This window comes from Vidua chalybeata, chromosome Z, assembly GCF_026979565.1.
Source record: "Vidua chalybeata isolate OUT-0048 chromosome Z, bVidCha1 merged haplotype, whole genome shotgun sequence".
Classification (NCBI taxonomy): domain Eukaryota; kingdom Metazoa; phylum Chordata; class Aves; order Passeriformes; family Viduidae; genus Vidua; species Vidua chalybeata.
The window spans coordinates 29,845,285-29,863,844 of NC_071570.1; the positions used below are offsets into that span (position 1 = coordinate 29,845,285).

The window sequence follows — 18,560 nt, forward strand, 5'->3', positions numbered from 1 at the left end:
TTTCTGTTTATTCAGAAACTCTTTAAGAAATAGGGTCTCGTCTCCATAGATTGCAAACCCACAAAACTTAAGAGCTATAGTGTACAGATATTATTTTATTTTTACTTATATTTTTGAACCCTCCCCTTCCATTTCAATCAGTTGCTTCCTTCTCTTAATCTTAAAGATCATGAAGTAGGAATTGTGGTATTCCTTAAGAACACCTTCGTTAACTATACATTATGAACAGAACTATTCCTATGTACCTGCACAGAATAGTAAGGGCCAGAAGGCTGGATTCTAGGTTACACTTTGTATCAGGATTGAGAAGGTGAAAAATTTTTTAAAAGGCCTTTTGGTTTTCCTTTATACTCTAGTGCTACATTTTTCTATAGCTCAAGAGGGCTAGTTTGATTTGTCCAGATACTAAAGAATTGTTTGTCCAAATGATGTGTGGCTGACTCTCTAAACATTGCAGCAATGGAGTGTTTTGCTGCTGAGATGGAAGATTACTTTGCCTCCTGGTGTGTTAGTAGATCAAGTAAAAAGGCATACTGGATGGGCCATAGAAAGGAAGGTTTCAGGGGAAAGTTGAAGTGTGTATCTCTAAAGGGACAGAAGCTAGTCTGTGAAATGCAATTGTCTTAAAAACATTTGAAACTTCACTCACTTAAGGAAACAGTACTTCTCAAAAATTGTTGAATGAAATGTCATCTATTGTTGGTAGTTCACACACCATGAGTTTGTTTTACATTTTAAAAGGAAAACAAATTCACTATGCTTGACAAAAACATTAAGATCTCTTTGCAGCTAGGGTGCGTTTATGGGAACATTCCTTGCAGAAAACTTACTAGAATTAATTTTAAGACTGTAAAGCTTTTTAGGTGTATCTACATAAAATCTGTGCAGTTTTTTTAGATGCACCTTCTGAAATTCTTGACTGAAAATATCTTGAAATACAAAAATCCTTTACTTGGATTGAAATCCACTTGAGTTAAGTTCACAAGTGGTTTACTGCTTTAGCAGTAATTAATTCTACAGTCCCACTGAACTGATATACTCTGTTGGAAGGATCCTTATTTGATTGAATAAAGAATTGGAGCTGTAAGATGTTTTTATTTTGATACAAGTTAATAATTGATATAAATTTTAATAATTGATTAAGTCAAATACACCTCGATTTGCGGGTTGTACTGATGAGAGTAAAAATGCTCAGTACCCCAGATGGTATATTTTTTCTATTTGTCTGGGTCTTAAGTGGGTTTGTATATACTAATATTTTGAGACAGTGAATGAGCTCTCTCTTAACAGACACTTGTATTTTTGCTGGGTACAGCTTGTATTTTGCTGTACTTCTAACTAATTAAGTAGGTATATTGATAAGTAGTGTGATATGGCTGCTGTTTGCATTAACATCAGTATTAGTATGCAGCATTTCTCTAGCAACACTATTGAAGCCCATATGGCAGGCATTAGCATTGTTACATGGTTGATTTTTTGAGTCTTTCAAGGAGAGAATTTTACAGAATTGATTTATGTTTATTGTATATGCATAAGATTAATTTCACAATGCTTCAATCAGTTGTTTCCTCATTCATGTGCCCTTATGGGTAAGAAGCACTTCCATTTGTATGTGAGATGCATCCAATGTGCAGGCCGGTGCTGCCAGCTTTTCTTAGGACATAGAAAGTATATTTAAATGGCAGTAATTCTAAACTCTTGTAATTTTTGTGGTTCATAATCTAAGAAGAGGAATGTTTCTGACATTGGTGTAGATACTCAAGAGAAACAAAACGTTTCTTGTTTCATTTTGCATACCTGTGTAGAGGTGGCCACAATCATGCCTTTATTTTTTTAAATAACATTAGAGTTTTTAGGCAGCTGGGGATGGTTTTGTAGTTGCATTGTCCAGACAGCAGTCCTAAAAGAAAATTTGTTTAATGAATACTCTTTCCCTTTTGCATGTCAGTTGCCTGTAGGTTAGTAATATATTTTTAATCTGCAATAGTAAGTAACATTCCCCTATCAGGTTCTGTACTTGTTAAGGCATTTGGTAGCAAGGTGAGGCCAACCAGCCAGGGCTCTGCAGATTCCTTTACTCCTGCAGGTCCAAGATTGTTATGCTTCTTTTCTGAGGCATTTTACACTTTTCTTCTCAGCTTCTTAAGTTGTTGCAAGATTCCTCTTTTATACAAGGTAGTCTTATCCAGCTCCATGAGCACAATTTCCTAGCTTTGTCCAATAAATCTGTAGATCCAAAGCATTTCTGTTTTCATAGCCTTGTCTTGGATCCTCATCCTGTGGCTAGTTCCTCTGTTTGTAAGAAGAGCCCCAATTTCAAGCTGTAATTCTGTGTCTTATTTCTTATTTACTTGACTCTGAAGTCCATGGAGCAGTTTTCACCCTTGTTCTTTGTGTAGACTTTTAGGTTTTTCTACTGGAGTTCCTTGATGTGAATTTAAGCCCCTGACAGGAGACTGTGTTTCCTTATTTGGTTTTTGTGCAAAAATCATAACAGTGCCCATTGACTTGGTTTTCTTGTGACCACATGTGTAAGATTGAGGGAGAGGTTTGAAAAGCAGAGAGGCATATATTGCCCTTAGTGTCTGTCTCTGCAGATATATAAAATGTAAGGAGTCAGCTTTCCAAATAGTAGCACTAAATTCCCATGTATCTTTGTTTTCAGGGAGTTGAAGGGGTTTAAGAGGAAAAAATGTATCTGCACATTCAAAATTATGTATTTGGGGGAAAAAAACTCAAACAAAATTGAAGTCTACTAGGGCTTTGCTCAGCAGACTGAGGAAAGTGAGGCATTTTATGTTGTGTGCAGTGCTTCACATAGGAATATTTATTCCAGGGTCTCTATACAGGATGTATTCCTTACACTCCTTTTTAGAGATCTGCTATTGACCATTTGAATCAGTCACGTTGCTAGATATGGCACCACTGTCATAGCTTTTATATTCTTACTTCTGTGTCAAAAACATGTTGGGGGGTTTTTGCTATCTCTGCTAAGGCATATTCTTTGGAATGATGATAGATTGATAAAAGAAAAATTGTACTGAGAGATGCAGCATAACAACTGTGATCTGTTGTGAACTTTAGGTAAATCTGGGTCTAGAACCATGTTCCAATATTGCAAGCACTGTGCATTTTCTGTGGGGGGGGAAACCTACTCAAAGATCTCAGTGAAGAATACTCTGTTACCCATTTTCTGTCTTTTTGTGAGGTGAGAGTCTGTAGGCTGTGACATGGCAGAAATCAGTAGATAAAACAGGCAGTAGAAGAAAATAGGAAGTAGTTGGAAATTAATAAGATCCCTTGGTATTTTATGTAATTCCCTTTCTGTGACAGTTATAAACTTGTTGGGTGGGTTTTTTTATTCCCCCACCTCATGTTAGCAGAATAAAGTTGGAAATATTGTTCAGGTGTCCACTCATGGCTGAGAATTTTTTTTGTGAGTGCTTTTTTGTTTGTTTGTTTGTTTGTTTGGGGTTTTTTGAGGGATAGATGTGGGTAAATTTATCTTTAAACTTTATTCCTATATTTTGTAGCTGAAGGGAATCAAATAGATTCTGTGGGATTTGAGGGAACTCATGTGGAACAATTAAGTAGCTAGAATGTGTATCTGAAAAACTGCTTATTGCATGGCAAATGTCAACCACCTGGTTATTTGCAGCTAATTAACAAGCACAACATGTGAGTGGAATGTTTTCTAATTAATAAAAGGGCTGCTGTTTTTAATTTCTGATGCCATTAGCTGACTCTTAGTGTACAGCTGGTTAGTTACAAGATGTGTATTCTGATTTAGTTTATAAAATTTTAGTCTGTGAGGGTGAAAAGATGGAAAAGGTATAAGGTATACCAGAGTTTGCCTAATCCATTCCAGATGGACAAAATGTGTTCAAAATGTGCTTTTTTTAATACCAAATCCAGAAGAGTGACCGATGTCGTGGAGTTAAGCTCAGATTTTCATGCTCTGACTTGAAGTCTGAAAGCTCTTTTCTTCTTTTTTTTTTTTTTTTTTTTTTTTTTTTTTTTTTTTTTTTTTTTCTGTTGTTGTTGTTGTTAGATTGATTAAAATAAATGGTACCAAATAAAACGACTGAATAAAAATAATGTCCTCCTATCTCAACTGAAATAGGAGACAGAAATTTTGGGTGTAATCTCACAAATTTATCTTAGGATGTGCTCACTGAGGGGAGCTGGTTACAGACCTGGTGATTTTCTGAATTGGAAAATTGGAGAATATCTACCAGCACACAGGATGAGCAGTGCAACTCCTAACTGCCCCAGTTAAAGTCTTCCTCTAAATGTGGCAATGAAACTTTTGGCAATTAAAAATGTATCAGGATAAACCTATAAAATGCCAAACTACATATGCTGTTGATAGTAATGGTATGTTAATGTCTTCTGTAGTTTGTAAATAATTTTTTCCATTTGTATACTAGACTTAGCAGAGAAAGAAGAAAAAACAGTGAAAAATACTTTCTTATGCTCTACTCCCCCCCCCTTTTTTTTTTCTCCAAGCATTCACCTTCTGAGTTGCACAAAGGGTCATAAAACTATTCAAATTATAGTTTTTCCAGGAAATGTTTGGTGGTAATAGTTTGGGATATCTGCTAGAACACTCAGTTACTGCTTGGCCAGATATCTGACAAAGGACTTTCTAGCAGTTCGAAATGTTGTATTTTGCTTTCTTTTTTAAAATTTTTATAAAGTACATACACTTGTTTAAAAATATATAATTTTTAAGTTTTCTTAGTAGTCTAAGTAGAATACTTACCTTCTTCTATGTTTTTCCCTTCTCTTGGGGATGTTATTATTTTCATAACCTACAATGACTGGCAGAATAATACATTTGCCAGTGAATATTTTTTTTCTTATTATTAACAATCCAGAAAAACATATTAGGCCAGTTTATTCCCTGGATTTTGACCAATTTTGGATTTTGTTTGTGATCTGTTGCATAAATTCTGTCTCTTGCTGCACAGGACTATATATGTACTACAATTTCATGTTTTCTTCACATTTTAAACATGAGTCTGGACTATTTAGCTCAAGTTTACAGCTACCTTTTAATAGATTGGTTATGTATAAGAGTACATTAAAAATGTGGTTTTAATTAGGACACTGGTTGTAAATTCATTCTTTTAGTGGCAACATCATATCTATTTAATTCTAGTATTCACTATTCTCTAGTTTCTAATAATTTACTCCAATCTTTCTAATGGACATGATTCTTTATGCTTTGAGGTCATTTGCAGTATGCCCATTATTTTAGTAGGATCTGGATAAGATTTCAATTTGAGCTTATAGCTATTTCATTTTAATTATGCAAATAATGAAGTAAAACCTAAACTGAGCACTGTCTGTTCCATGCTGCTTAAACTTTCTGAAAAATGTTGTAGTGGAATAACGAAGTAATATGCATGAGTGTCTCAACCTTCTTAAAATTAGGTATGGTATTTTTTCCGAAGAGTTAGCAATTTCTGTATTAAATTAATGGCTTTTATAAACTTCCTAACTAATTTTTAAGTATATTCAATGTGTTAAGCGTACTTTCCAAAGTGATTAGCGCTACTTAGAGTGGTTTTTTTTGTGATTTTTTTCCTCCTGCTTGCTTGCTCTCAGTGAATCTACAACAAAGCAGTGACACTTCAAGGGAAGTGTCTGGAAGTTTTCTAGTTCTTTTCAAAGAGCAGGTGTGAATAGGCAGGAACAGAGGATATTACAGAATCATCTCAAGTAAAGAAATAAATTATATTTTGTGTCTGCAATTGTAACTTTCTGTACATTTGATGAAATGTAACTTCAATAACTATTAAAATTCTGACAGACCTGGATGGTGGAAGTATAGTAAAAATCTGTAGTTAAAATTCTGTACTTGAATATTTTGTAATTGCCATGCTAGACTAACCACATGTGCAGGGCTAATTGGTACTGAAGCTGATTTTGAAATCAGATTTGCTAAACAAGAGATAATTTTTTTCTTTAAACTCTTATAAAATCAAACTCTTTTGTTTTCAGCTCAAATACAAATATTTTAATGAATGAGAAATTTGATGTAGAAAATACACCACATTTGTTTACACGTGGTGTATTCAGAATTACATTACTGCCTATGTTGCATTCCCAATTATTTGTGAATATGCAGTCCCAGTTACTTCCTTGACTGGCATTTTTACTTTTCTAAAGATACATGTTTTACAGTTGTTAATGTATGAAGTAAGTGTAAGACACATGCTATACAGTCTTTGTTATATATAGTTAACTCTGAAAAATATGGTTGCTGGAATATGAAGACTGAGATAACACTGAGAACTAACTGAAATTCTGGTGAAACTATTTATGTTGTTACAGCCTGTGAAAGAGCAGTGGTCTGGCAAACTGTAAAGAATTAAATGTGCAATTGTAAACGCATAAAATGACTAGCAAGTCTTGTGTAGATTTACTCTTTCATACACTATATTCTAGTTCCTCCTACCATTATTTTTTTCAGTTCTCTTTAATTGCTGCCATACTAACCTATTATCAGCAAGTGAAATTGTGGCAGTGGGAATATTCCAAGTGGGAATATACTCCACATTTGCAACAATTTTTGGAGTTTTTGATACTGTAATTCTTACTCATTTCTAGACTTGTAAATCTTTGAACTTCTGATTTGGCCTTTCCTTGCTGTATGGCTTCTCATCAGTCTAATGCAGGACAACAATAACAATATTATCAACTGTGAATAAAAAAATCTCTTCTGATACTGCATAATCAAGTGTCATTCTTAAATCACTAGTCATTCATTAAACATCCAAACATGCACTTAATGCCAAATTCTAGGTACTCCTAATTTAAACTATTAATATGCACTATATATAGTATTTCAAATCTGTATGGAAACAGTCCATGACACCTAGTCTCCTGCAGACTGATGGGGTCGATCTGTCAGAGAGGGAGAAGAGCATCTTCAGTCATAGGCTTGCCAAGATGGTGAAGAGGGCTTTAGGCAAAAGCTGCTGGAGGAAAGGAACCTCAATTCATTCCACTCCTACCAGTTTGATCCCAGGGCCAGCAAGAGATGCCCAGAGCTTGGAGAGCGACCAGAGGTCAGCAGGAGAACACATGAAGAGCAGCACGAAGGAATTCCAGCTGCTCAAGCCAGTAAGTTGGCTTCATCCTTCATCAAGGACTCATTTTAAGTACCTCTGTACTAATGCATGTAGCATGAAGAATAAACAAAATGGAGCCCTGTGCGTGCCGTAGCAGGGCTATAGTCTTGTCTGTGTCACAGAGATGTTGTGGGATGACTCCTATGACTGCGTGTTGGAATGGAATGATAGGGGCTGTTTCACAAAGACAGACAGAGGAGACAAGCAGAGGGTGTTGCCTTCTATGTCAGTGACCAGTTGGAGTGCACAGAGCTCTAACTGATTGATGGAGATCCAACTGTGAGTTTACAGATTAGGATTAAAGGGAGGGCAGGTGACATTATAGTGGGGGTCTGAACAGGAAGACCAAATGGGTGAGGCCCTCTATAGACAAGATAGGAGCAGCCTTATATTCCCAACCACTGGTCCTCATGGAGACCTCGGCCACTCAGACAGCTGTTGAAGGGACAACACAGTGGTACAGAGTACTGTGGGATAAAGACTTGCACAGGGAAGAGGGGCCCAAGAAATCTGGTTAATATTCAAGAGTCATCTCCTCTAAGTCAGAAGCAATGCATCCTAACAAAGAAGTCAGACAGAAGTGCCAGGAGGCCTTCAAAGATGAACAAGGAGTTTCTGAACAAATTCAGACACAAAAATGTAAGCATGCAGAGGGTGGAAGTGGGGAAAAGTAGCTTGGGAGGAATTCAGAGAGATTGTGTGAGCAGGCAGGGATCAGATTAGGAAAGCCAAAGCTCTAATAGAATTAAACTTGCTGAGGGCTGTCAAGGGCAACAAGAGAAACTTCTCTTAGTATGTCAATGATAAAAGGAAAACTAGGGAAAATGTGGGTCCTCTCCAGAAGGAAGCAGGAGACTTGGTTACCTGGGACATGGAGAAGGCCAAAGTACTCAATTACTTTTTTGCTCAGTCTTCACTGGCAAGTCCTCCAGCCAACACTGCCTGAATTGCAGAAGGCAATATAGAATTGTATATCGCTGGCTATAAATATCAGTGGCTATCACTATAGAATGTAGGAGCACTGGCTAGGAAAAGATCAGGTTTGAGACCATTTAAGGAACCTGAAGGTGCATGAGTCCATGGGACCTGCTGGGCTGTATCCAGCTGTCATGAGGGAACTGGTGGAGAAAATGGCTAAGCCACTATTCATTGTATTTTTGAAACCATGACAGCTCAGTAAAGTTTCCAGTGACTGAAAATGGGAAACATAACCCCCATTTTTAAAAAAGGAAAAATAAAATACCTGGAAAACTACAGGCTAGTCAGTCTCATCTCTGTGCTCAGCAAGATCATTGATTGAATGCTCCTGGAAACTATGCTGGGGCACTTGGAAAATAAGGAGGTCATTGGTGACAGCCGACATAACTTCACCAAGGGGAAATTTTGCCAGACCAATTTGGTGGCCTTCTGTGACTGAGTTACAGTTTTGATGGATAAGGGAATAGTGAGTGATGTCATCTACCTAGACTTCTCCAAAGTATTTGGTATTGTCCCACATGACATCCTCATCTCTAAACTGTGGAGACATGGATTTGATGAATGGACTACCCAGTGGATAAGGAATTGTCTGGATTGTTGCACTCAAAAAGATGACCAGTCAACTGCTCTGTGAACACATGGAGATCAGTGACGAGTAGCATTCCTCAGGGGTTGATACTGGGACCAGCACACTTTAACTTCTCTGTTGGCAACATGGATGGTGGGATTGAGCACACCTCAGCGAGGTCACTGACAGCACCAGGCCCTGTAGGGCAGATGACACACCGGAGGGAAGGGATGGCATCCAGAGGGACCTGGACAGGATTGAGAGCTGGGCCAGTGCAAACCTCAGGGGGGTCAACAAAGCAAAGTGTAAGATCCTACATGTGGGTTAGGGCTGTCCCAAACATGGACACAGGCTGAATGGAGAATAGATTGAGAGCAGCCCTGCAGAAGAAGAGGTCTTGAGGGATCAGCAGATGAGATGCTGGACATGACCTGTCAATGTGCATTTGCAGCCCAGAAAGCCAGTTTTTTCATGGGCTGCATCCAAAGGAGTGTGGCCAGCAGGGCAAGGAGGTGATTCTCCCTTTCTACTCTCATGAGACCCCACCTGCAGTCCTTCATCCATCTCTGAGGCCCCCATCATAAGAAGGATGTGGACCATTTGAATTAGGTCCAGAGGAGGGCCACAAAGGAAATCAGAGGGCTGGAGCACCATTAGGCTGAGTTATCTGGAGCTATTTAGTTTGGAAAAGGGGAGGCTCAGAGGAAACCTCATGGCTCTCTACAACAATATGAAAGGAGGTTGTAGTGGGGTGGAGGCCAACCTCTTCTGCCAAGTGTCAATTAAAAGGACAAAAGGAAATGGTCTCAAGTTGTGCCAGAGGACGCTCCGATTAGATATTAGACAATATTTTTTCACTGCAAATGTGGAATAAGCATTAGAATAAGTTGCCCAGGGAGGTAGTACAGTAATCATTTCTGGAAGTGTTCTCAATGTGACACTTAGGGATATGCTTTAGAGGTGACAATGGTTGTGCTGGGTTGGTGGTTGAACAGATGATCTTGAATACCTCTTTCAGGCTTGATTATTCTGTGATTCTCTAAACTGAAAAAGGGTAGGAATTCCTGAAAACAGGAATGAGTGGTGTGACCTGGCAGCTAGGAGGGCCAAGTGAGTCCTTGGGGCTTCAGGCACTGCATTGCCAGCTGAGCAAGGGAGGGGATTGCCCTGCTCTGCTCTGCACTGGAGTGGCCTCATCTCGAGTGAGGGGGCAGTTTTGGGTGCTACAGTATAAGAAAGATATTAAACTACTACAGAGACTCTAAAGGAGTGCTACAAAGATGGTGAAGGTTATAGAGAAAAAGCCATATGAGGAGTGGCTGAGGTCAGTTGGTCTGGAGGAGACTGAGGGGACACTCATCATGGTCTACAGCTTCCTCACAGGGGGAAATAGAGGGACTGACACTGATTTCTTCTCTCTGATGACTAGTGACAGGACCCAAGGGAAAAACAGCATTAAAGAGAAGGTTTATATTGGGTATTAGAAAAAATTTCTTCAACCAGAGGATGGTTGGACACTGCCACAGGCACTCCAGGGAGGTGGTCACAGCAGCAAGTCTGCCAGAGTTCAGGAAGTTTTTGGATAATGCTCTTGGGCACATGATGTAATTACTGGGGAGAGCAGAGCCTGGAGCTGGTCTCAATGATCCTGATAGGTCCTATCTATTTTATCTATTTTATGATTCTATGGTTTAGATAAGTTATTAGAAAGAAATTCTTCACTTTGTGGGTGGTGAGGCACTGTTAGGAGTTCCTCAGCAAAGTTGTAAATACCTCATACCTGAAAGTGTTCAAGGCTAGGTTGGATGCAGCTTTGAGCATCTGGTCCAGTGAAAGGTATCCCTGGTGAAAGCAAGGGAGTTGGAACTGGATGATCCATAAGGTCTGAGATTCTGTGAACACTGTGGAGACAGCTCAAAGTTGTATGTGCATTGCCAAGGCTTACCACCACTGACACATGTGGTAGTGCTACCTCAAGCTAAGACTTTTAATTAACAATTTGAATTAATTTTTTAAATATATATGTGAATGTATCTTCTTTTGAGTAATGACTGGTCACTTCATTAATAGGCAACAGTTATATTCAAGCAACTTAGAGTGGTTTATTGAGTCAAAGTGTTAGTTTCTCAATAGTGATGGGTATTTTAGTATTTGATGGTTTGGCACCAAATTGTGTATAGATCCTTTGTACTGAGTGTTTCATGTACTTTTGCTCTGTTGCATTTTGTAATTATTTTATATCCAGAGAGAAGTGGATTTAAGTTATAAATGCTGTTGAACTAGAATTGAAACACTGGTCTGGTCACGATCAGCATCAAGTATCACAAATAGGAAAATACTGTTTTATATGAAAAGTGCTTTTATGCTCAAGAAGCTTTTTATATTTAGATTTTGCATAGTAAGTATAAACTTGAGGTCTTACATAAGTGGAATGAATACTAAAATAAGTAGGGTAATGCATGTTTTATTTTAACGTTTATTTTTGTACACAGTTAGGATGGTAAATTCCAGCAATGTGGTAATTAACGATAGAAAATGTTAGACCTAGTGCAGGGAACTCTTGGGTAAATAACTATAGAAAATATTTGATCTAGTACAGTGAACTCTTGTCAACTCAAACTGCCAAGAAGGTATTTCTGATTATTTGACTTGCAGAATTGGCCCAACAATCACTATTTTTTCAGCACATATTGCAATAGTAATTTTCTCATTCTGGTTTTATGTGAGAATTGTTTCTGTTTCTCTCTGACTTGTTAATCCATGATTAAAATTATTTTAAGTACCCAATTTGTATCTTCAGATTGATTCCTAAAGTATGCTGTACTTACTTTTGTATACAAAGTAAGTAACCTACAGAGACCAGTCTTAACCAGCTAAAACCCAAAGAATTTTTTGTCACCTTTGCCTCTCTCTCTTCTCATCTACTTTCATCGTGCATGGTGAAAGTATTCTTTAATTTTGACTAGAATTCCTTCTGGACCTTATTTTGTATTATTCTCTATTTTTTCTCTGTTTTGAACTGTTTTATCACTGTACATCCCTTCATACTGACATAAGCTTTTCTTAATGGTTTATAGAAGTTTTTACTTGAAACTTATTCAGGCAAGCACTGAATATATGAAGTGTTTTAGTGTGGAAGGGTGTAGTGGTGACTTGCATTCTTTCAGAGAGGAGAGGTAATTTTTTTCAGTATGTATTTTCCTGCCTGAAGATTAAAATTTCCTTCAATTTCCTTTATACCACGGTATGATGTTTTTTGTGGTAGCACAGAGAGTGAAATAAATTGCATTCTAGTTGGAGAAAAATCATTATTAGTTACATGCAGCAGTTTCATTTCAATAAATTTGATGCATCTATTTATGTGTAATGGATAAACTGCAATTGCTTTGACCATTAGAAGAATCAAGAATATATTAAAACATTGAGCTGTTAGAGATGCACAGATGCAGTGTGGCTGCTTTGGCTGTAAAAGAAGATTTTAATATTTCTCAGCCTCATCCAAAAGGCCTTTCTGCCATCAGAATAATATATAATTATAATACATAATTTTATCATACTTTGTGACCTCTATACATGTAACTTCTCTTTAAGTGTTTCTGTTTAGTGAGTTATCAGGAAGAATATTTACTGTGGCTGCAGTCCTGTATTTTGATCTCTAAGTCAAACTCTAATACTTATGCCAAGTGCCTTAAATATTAACTTGGCTCTGCACAACTATATATATCTAAAAGCTAACTCTGCATGAGTATATCATATTGAAGGATTAAGGCCATTTAGAGGGCAGAGTACTTTCTTCTTGATTATAGGTGATAACAACTAGATTTAGTGTATGGAAGGGAGGGGGAGGAACAAAAGAATATTTTGTGTGTGTGCATGTGTGGGGAATGACACCAAAACCACTTTTTCCTTCCACACTTTAAAGCCAACAAAACTATGCAGATTCCTCAGACTGAGCCGCCAAAGTGTCACTCTTAAAACAAAATGTAATACTTAGGACTTCTTTTACAATGCCATAGTGTTATTTTTAAAAAGCAATGCTCCCAACCTCACAGGTTTTTTTTTTGCTTGCCATGCTGATGTTGTGACTTGAGTTCAAGTTATATGACTTCTGTAGAATGAGGAAAGGGAATAAAAATTTTCTTTAGGCCTGCAAAATTATTTCTGCTGTTTCAGTGATGTTATTTCACTGTGCCTTCTTTTGTTAGAAGTCATTGTATCTACTTGTATCTTGCAAATATTATATGCCATAGGATTTTCCGCTATCCTTGTTCAGATGTATCCTTTCCTCCCTCATTGTGTGTTAAAGAGAGTCTTCTCCCATACAAATCTTAAATCACTTGTGTCCCAAGTGTCTGGTGCAGCTGTTTAAAAGTATTTTCTGTGAGGTAGTCTGGAGTAATGTTTTGTGGGACTGGTGATACAGATGTGTTTTAGTGTCCTGTTTCTAAAATCACCTCATCTGTAGAATTGCTCTATTGTTAAACTGTTATTTGGAATCATACCCCCATAGCAGTGTAAAATAAATGTGTACTTTGAAATTTTTTTTAAGGTCTAGAGACAATAGGTACATAATAAAAACTCACAAAACTGAAAGGTTCATCAAGGTCCTTTGGCTAAGGGTTTAGTTCCTGTGCTACTCTGTAGTCTTGTGGAAGATTTGGCAGTGAGAAGTCATGTTCAACTGGGACAGATTTTTCTCATTTAAAATTCTTTCCATTCCCATAGGGTATTTCATTAAGGAATTTCAACCTTTCTGCTGTTAGATCATTGTCTTCAACTTTGGAAGTACTGTTGTCCCTTGATTCTACATAGTTAGAAATATGCAGTCTGTAAAGTCTGTTCAGAGGCTCAGAGGAAAAGTTTTTTTATACTAAGACAATGTACAGTCCTCAGTGTGTGAATCTCCTTCATGAGAATGCCTGAATTTTGGATTTCAGACACACTGGTAAATGTATTTGATTTTTGTAAATGACAAGCATATAATGGAATTTATCAGTGTGTGTTTTTAGAGACAAAACACTTCATCACTTGACACTTAATCAGTTTAAGTGGACCTGTTTTCCCAAGTTATCTTTTAGCTTTACTGTTTCAGTGTGTGTCGTTTTTTCTAGCTCACAGTAAAACACTTTGGTTCTGGAATTGCTGTTTCCATTGCGTCAAATACTGTTAGGTAAACTACTGTATTAGATGCTAGATTAAAAACTGGATAGAAATTAAAGAAAAGAGAAAATTAAATTAAAAACCAAAGGTTTTGTGTCTGGTAACACAATATCAAAGATACATATATATGTAAGAGACAGTTTAATATAGTATTTTGAATAAAGGGGATAAGACATAACAGAGAAAAAGGTCATGTTTATCTCTTACATTTGAGGCAATTTCATACATTACCTCTTCTCCTATCACAACAAGCTCTAGTAAAAAGTCTCTCTCCAGCTTTCTTTTTAGGTACTGGAGGGCTGCAGTAAAGTGTTCACAAAGCCTTTTCTTCTCCAGGCTGAACAATCCCACTCTCTCAGCCTGTCCTCCAGGAGAGGTGCTCCATCCCTCTAATAATTTTTGTGGCCTCTTCTGGACTTGCTCCAGTAGGTCCATGTCCTTCCCATGTACTGGGACCCCAGAGCTGATGCTGCACTGCAGGTGGGGTCTCAGCAGAGCAGAGCAGAGGGGCAGAATCCCCTCCCTGGCCCTGCTGCCCACACTGCTCTGGATGCAGCCCAGGACACGTGTGGCTTTCTGGGCTGTGAGTGCCCATGGTTGGGTCATGTCCAGCCTCTCGTAAACCAATATCTCCAAATGTTTCTCAGGGCTACTCAATTCATTCTTCACCCAGCCTGTATTTGTGCTTGGCATTGCCCTAACCCACATGTGTAAGACCTCCCCACTCATTAACAGCAGTCTGTCTTCTTTTCTTTTGATTGCCCTAGGTTGAGACAGGCCATTTTCTTCTTCCAAAAGGGTGAACCTCCCCTCTCTTAGCTCTCTGTGTATTTGTTTTAATGTCTTTTACGTAATTGGTGTGAAGACTTTCACTTATATATGACTAAACTTACTAAAACCAAACAAATTTCTTTACTGACTGATACTTGCCTTTATAGCTGAAAGATCTGGAATAACAGTAATCTAGTTAAAATTACCAAATGGGTAGTGATCTGCTAAGGAAGACCTTGCCTTACATTTCAGAACTCATTCTACCATGCATGCTCTGTTGAAAAATATTTCTATGTCTGTCATGGACCGCAAAACAAGGACTGGGGTAGCAAAGTTCTTCCCACTCTAAGTGAAATGCAAGTTCTTGACCAGCTGAAGAACCTGAATATACATAAATACATAGCATTTGAAGAGAATGCACCTCAGAGTTCTGAGAGAGTTGGCCAGTTGTGCCAGTCGTGTGAAGTACCTGGTGAGTGGAAAAAAGTCCCCCTTGACCAATGTAGTGGCCTTTTACAAGGAAGCGACTACATGAGTGGATAAGGGAGGAGCTACAGATGTCATTTATGCAGACCCTGTAGAGCCTTTGGCATGGTCCCTTACAATATCCTTCTTGCCAAATTAGAGAGAGTTGGATTTGAGGGGTGTACTGTTCAGTGGATAAGGAATTGGTTGGATGATCATATCCAGTGGGGAGTGGTCAATGGCTCAGAGTTCTGATGGATGTCAGACAAGTGATGCCCTCAGGGTCCATATTGGCACCACTGTTATTTAATGTCTTCATCAATGACATAGACAAAGGGATCGAGTGCACCCTCAACAGATTTGCAGATGACCCGAAGCTGAGTGGTGCTGTTGACACACCTGAAGGATGAGATGTCATCCAGAGGGCCCTGAATAAGCTGGAGAGGTGGATCTGTGTGAGCATCAGAAGATCCAACAAGGCCAATTATAAGGTGCTGCACCTGTGTCACAGCAACCCCAGTATCAACACAGTTTAGGGAATGAAGGGATTGAGAGCAGCCCTGCCAAAAGGGTCTTGAGACTGGATGAAAAGATGGACATGACCCAGCAATATGCATTTGGATTTCAGAAAGCCAAATGTGCCCTGAGTTGCATCAAAAAGATATGGGTAGCGGGTTGAAGGAAGTGATTCTGCTGCTCTGCTCTCCTCTGCTCTGCTCTTTAACATCTCATGGAGAGTATTGCATCCAGCTCTGTGGTCCTCAGAACTGGAAGGGCAGGAGTGAGTCCAGAGATAGACCATTAAGATGACTAGAGGAATGGAAAACCTCTCCTATGAGGAAAGGCTCAGAGGTTGTTTATTCTGTAAAGACAATGCCCCAGTCAGACTTTATTGTATCCTTCCAGTAGCTAAAAGGAGACTATGAGAGCTTAAGAGGGACTTTTTATGAGAGCATGTAGTGATAGGGCAAGGGGGAATAGTTTTAAAAAGAAGGAGAGTAGATTAGCTTAGATACATGGAGAAAATTCTTTACTCACTATGGTGAGGCACTGGGAGCAGTTTGCGCAGATGTGTCTGATTCCCCATCCCTGAAGATGTTCAAGGACAGCTTGGACCCTGAGCAAATTGATCTAGTGGAAAGATTCCCTGTTGAGGGTGGTGGGGTTGCAACTAGGTGATCTTTAAGTTCCCCTTCACTTCAAATAATTCTGTGGTCTAACACAGGGATAAATGTTCACTGTGAACGCCGGGTGATTGCTTGGGATGGATGCAGCTCTGAGTAGAGGCACACAGTTTCTATTGCCTGTATCCCAGAAACAGTCTCCAGAAACTTAGTGCTACAGTCCTCTATAGCAAAGATGATGTGTATTGACAGCACTATGAGAAGGAAGCAAATTTACTACTGGTATCTATTGTGCATCAGAATCTACACTGATGAACCACATTCTCCCATCCTGCTTTCTCCTTCCTAACTCTTCACAACCTTGATTTTGAAAATTAGGGAAATTATTGGAGTACGTGGAGCATGGGAAATCCCACCATATTTCCATGACAGCATATAAGTTCTGGGGGATGTGGGTAACTCTGGGTCCAGCTTCACAATATTGCTCATGCTACAGGAACATGTACTCAGAGCACACAGGAACTGTGCTTGGCCCATCACTCAGGCAGGCAGATGAAGCACCATGATGGGGACCTGCTGGAAGGTAGAAGCTGGATACCAGCTCAAACCTGTAAACCAAACACATTTGGAAAGCCATATGCTGCCAGCCCAGGCAGTGAGCAGAAACCGTCTGTTTGCTCAGAGCCCCGTGCAACTCCCATGCTTGGTAATGGAGATGGAGCTGGATGGAGCACCTGGAAAGTACCCAGTCAGTACAAACCAGACAGAGAATGGTTGCCTGTAAATACTAGGGCAAAAAAATAATGATATCGGTAGTAGTATTTTTATGAAAATGTGTATTTGGATAAAGTATCTTGAAGAACTCAGTTTGCTGGTAAGTAACGTAATTTATGTAATCTACCAAAATATCTTACTCATTTTCAACTGTCATTTTCCCCTTTATATATGTCACAGCATATATTGTTGTTAGGAATTATGTCAGTTTTATATGCTGAAATCAAGCTGAGAAATTCTAGTTTTTCAGTGCTATACACTCCCTGAACACTATATGAGACATAGTTTTATAGTTGCTCTCAAACCAAAGTCTTGATGATCTTCTACTCCATGCATCTATTTTTTTCCAAATAGTTACCAAGTAATTTCCTGTTACATTTGGTGAGGTTAAATCCAAGAATACCAGCTCATGATTGCTTCATATTTCAATACAGCTTTTTTTAGGTAACTGTAGAAACATGGTCAGATTTCTGAAGCTTTGCTTTCCACAGATGAATTTTTTTGAATTTTTTTAAAATAGCCATCATAAAGCTGTGGTTTATTATACTTGAGTAAACTACCATGTGTATGCATTTGAATGCCCATTAAGATAGTAAAACACAAGTGAGGTAAGCTATTTGAAAAATGAAACCAGGGAGGTGAAAAAGTAGAAATCAAATATTATACAAGTATTGTAATAGTTTTCATGCAGATTTTAAGTTTGGCAAGGGTTCCAGTAAGACAATTTGCTATTGTTTTACTATTCTGTATTGGAGAACAAAATTTAAGATAGACCTATAACCTTTAAAGAGACATTGACAGTGCAGTTTGTGCTCCATTTCTAGTACTTTCCAATGACCAGATTTCAGATTGTATTGTATATTTAGCAAATATATAAAGCACAGGAGGAATTAGTTCACAAACATCCAGAACTAACCTCTTACGTTATACAATTTAAGTTAAAGAATTTGAAATCTGTACACAGATAATATTCTGCTATACTTGGCAAAGAACACACTAAGAGGTTATGTACTTTTCTTTGACTACTGCATATGTTTCTAGAAGTAGTTAATTTTGCTGAAAAGTATGCTTCTGGTTGATTATCAGCAAGTTTATTAACCCAAAGGTCAAATAAATTCGGAATATCTCCTGTAACTGGTTCCTTATGTTTTTATTTTTTATTTTTTTGTCCTCCAACATACTTAAACTCAACACTAGAATCTTATATGAAGGAAAATAAAAAGGCATAAAGGCCTTTTTCAGTTGTCACTTTGAGTATCTTCATGTTTCTATGTCCAAATATGAGGTTTTTTTAAGAGGCAGAATATTCAAGAAGTGACATATTTTACTTGGAAACTAAAGCTCCTAGGTTATTTAGAAATAGAGATCTTAGAAGCTATTCAAACATATTTTAAATATTAATTCAGCTAAAACACTAACCTACTAAGAACACAAATCCACCATCAGATAAATTATAGTAATATTTCAAAATAAAAAGCTTAGATTTTCTATAAGTTATAGAAGGCACTTAAATATTGCTTTTAGAACTCCTTTTCTGTTTCACAACAAAAACAGGATATGCTGGATGTATTATAATTA

General features: G+C 38.0%; 1 protein-coding gene and 1 long non-coding RNA gene across 4 annotated transcripts in view; one reads left to right on the plus strand and one right to left on the minus strand.

The window, feature by feature from the left end:
- Nucleotides 1-18,560, plus strand: part of ADAMTS6 (ADAM metallopeptidase with thrombospondin type 1 motif 6) — a 137,014-nt gene that overhangs the window by 17,846 nt on the left and 100,608 nt on the right. The gene's annotated exons all lie outside the window — the stretch shown is intronic.
- LOC128781751 (uncharacterized) lies at nucleotides 1,600-7,246 on the minus strand. Of its 2 annotated transcripts, XR_008428484.1 has the most exons (6): nucleotides 7,026-7,246; nucleotides 6,887-6,915; nucleotides 6,508-6,677; nucleotides 4,766-4,823; nucleotides 1,798-1,900; nucleotides 1,600-1,653 (listed from the first exon to the last, which is right to left on the minus strand). It is a non-coding gene; the product is annotated as an uncharacterized LOC128781751 (long non-coding RNA). The 2 variants fall into 2 exon arrangements; XR_008428483.1 differs by lacking the exon at nucleotides 6,508-6,677.